Source organism: Echinops telfairi, unplaced genomic scaffold (assembly GCF_000313985.2).
Source record: "Echinops telfairi isolate 266 unplaced genomic scaffold, ASM31398v2 ScPeMD7_7472;HRSCAF=8510, whole genome shotgun sequence".
NCBI lineage: Eukaryota > Metazoa > Chordata > Mammalia > Afrosoricida > Tenrecidae > Echinops > Echinops telfairi.
The window spans coordinates 2,775,463-2,778,351 of record NW_022111376.1 but is presented as its reverse complement, the minus strand read 5'-3'; positions in this window follow the sequence as shown (position 1 = coordinate 2,778,351).

Here is a 2,889-nt window from a genome sequence, read left to right as displayed (position 1 = left end):
CGCCCCACAAGTGCCCACCAGGGTCCAGTTTGGCGATGGCCGGCGGGAGCGCCTCCCAGGTCGGGGCTGAGCTTCGGCGACCAGAGTCGAACGAGGTGCAGAAGCCCCCGCAGACCCCCACCGCCCACCCCCGGCCCCCAGAGGGCGTCTACCAGCGATGGGAGCCCAGACACACCACGGCTCTGGCCGGGTCCCCGAATTCTCCCTGGCTCCAACTGGGCACCCTGCCGGCCCTTCCAGGCGGGTCGTGCTCGCTGGAATCATGACCCATGAGGACCAGCTCAGGGCGGAGGTGTCAGGGGTCACGGGTCCTTCTGCACCCCGAGTCCCTGTGGAGGCCCAGTGAGGAGGGCGCAGAGAGGGTGCTCCTCGAGCTGCCCCATTCCTCCCTCCCCCTCCCCCGCCAATCCCACCACCAAGGTTCCTAGGCCTTTCTTTGTCCTGGGGATAGGTTACCCGCCCCCACCCCCGCTCCCCCCATCCAGTCTGGCGCAGAGAGTAGCAGTAAGGACCTCCTCCCAGCGCCCCCTCCCTGTTTCTGGCCGTGACCTCGAAGGGATTCCGGAGCAGCCCAGCTGGCCCCAGCCTCAGGGCAAGGAAGGCCTAGGGCCCAGATGGCAGATTGTGAGCCTGGTGGCCACGGTATTTTTATGGGCATGCCTGTTGCCCAGTGAAGCATTCAGGGTCTAGGCTCAGCCTCAGAGACCCCCCAAGCGGAGCAGGGCCCTCCGCCGGCCTGGATTCTTGCCCCCACCTGCCAGCCAAGGACGCTAGTGCACCCATTCTCTAGGGAAGCATCTAGGCTATTTGGGACTGAAGCCTGCATAAAGGTGGGAGGTTAGGGTGAGAAAGGAGGGCGCCCTTCAAGTTCAAGGGTCCGGCACCTTGGGGAGCCAGCAGGGACAGAGGGGGGCGTATTTTCCATGAAGCAGTCAGCTGTGGCTTCCTACCAGCAGCCCTGGCCTGATGGCGCGCTGAGCCGCCTCACTTGGCTGGCTTCCCTCCAGCGGCCTCTCCCCCTCCCCCTAAGTTCTGCAAAGCTCTTATCTAAGACGGGGTTTGATGCTGATCACTACAATGACATTGACAAGGGTGAAGAAGTTAAGACAGGAACAGAGCCGTCTCTTAGCCACCCCATTTATTATTAGCTATGACTGTTAAAATAAATCACATTTATTGAGCGTGGCCATGTGGTCGCCCAGCAACCCACTGGGCTCCCTCTGATCATTCACCCCACATAGGGAAACGTGTCCCAGGAGCACAGCGAGGAAGGGGCTCCGGCCAGAAGCTCCTTGTAGCCACACCTGGCCCAAAAGCCAGAGGAACAGTCACCCTACCAGGAGCCACAGCCTAGGTTTATCCATGAAATGAGGCTCAGAGGGGTCCAGTGACTAGGCCAAGACTCACCCAGCAGGTCAACAGCAGAACCAGGATTTGAACGCCAGTCAGCTTGACAGGGAAGCCCATTCTTTCACTTCTGAAGAGATGCTCAGGAACAAGAGAGGACTGACTGTGTGCCAGCAAATCCCAGGAGAAGCAGGCGGGACTGGTCTGTCTTCGCCCTCCATAAATGGCAAGTGCCCCTCTGAGCCTCTCAGGTTTTGTGAGTACTGCCATCTGGAGATGGTAGACCCGAGAGTCTGACCAGACAGCTCAGAGCATCTCGGAAGCTGTCCATTCTTCCAGGTCTTTGTGGCTTGGGTGCACCTCTGAGAAGCAGCACCTGAAACACATTTGATTTGGTTTCCTTTCATTTCCGCAGTCTAACAATCTTTGCCTTTGTTTAAATTGACCTTATTGGATGTATTTTTCATCCAGAAAATTTACCATTACTTGCCATGGGATCCACAACGTCACTTCTAGGTACATATCCCATCGAATGGAAAGGCAGCGCATAAACGGACATATGTACACCAGTGCTTACTGTGTTTTAGCCACCAGAGCTAAAAAGGTGTACCAGCCTCAGTGTCCACCAACAGGCTTATGGACAAACTCACTGTGCTCTGGTCTTCCAGCAGAACCGCACTCCGCTAGAAAGAGAAGTGAAACCCAGGTTCAAGCTTCAAATTGGGAGGAACCGCGAGAGCACTGTGCTAAGTGGAGGAAGTTGAGCCCAAGAGGACACGTATTGTATGATCTCACTTAGCTGAGACTTGCAAAGAATGAAGACCAAAGTTAAGGGCAGTGGGTGGGAGGAGAAGGGGAGACATGATGCTGATAGTGTACGAGCTTCTTTGAGGGCATTGGGAAATTCTGCCAAGGAATGAGGGTGATGGTTGAAAACAAAGATGCCCGGAGGGCAAGGGGAAGGTGAAGGGAGCAAGGGGGAAGCGATCAAAAGGATCGACATATACCCCCCTCCCAGGGGCATGAACAACGGGAAAGTGGGTGAAGGGCAACAGAGGGCGATGTAAGATATGCAAATAATAATCTATAACTTATCAAGGGTTCCTGAGGGTGGGGGAGCAGGGAGGGAGGGGGAAAATGAGGAGCTGATACCAAGGGCTCAAGTAGGAAGCAAATGTTTTGAGAACGATGATGGCAACATAGGTACACATGTGCTTGAGACAATGGATGAATGTATGGATTGTGATGAGAGCTGTAAGAGCCCCCAATAAAAAGTATTTAATAAAAAAAGAAAGTGAAAAATCCAGCATTAAAAAAGAACGAAAATTAAGATGCCACTGAACTGTGAAAATGACAGCAGGTTTGTTAGCTCTTCTGATGACCATGTTCGCAATCAGGAGCACGATCTTTCGATTTGACACTTCCATGAGCTTTGCTAAATGTCGTATAACCACACCACATTGAAAACCAAACATTTCCATCAAAATACCCTGGTGCCACTCCTTCCTCCAGGCCCCGGCCCCCAGCTCACCATAGGCCTAC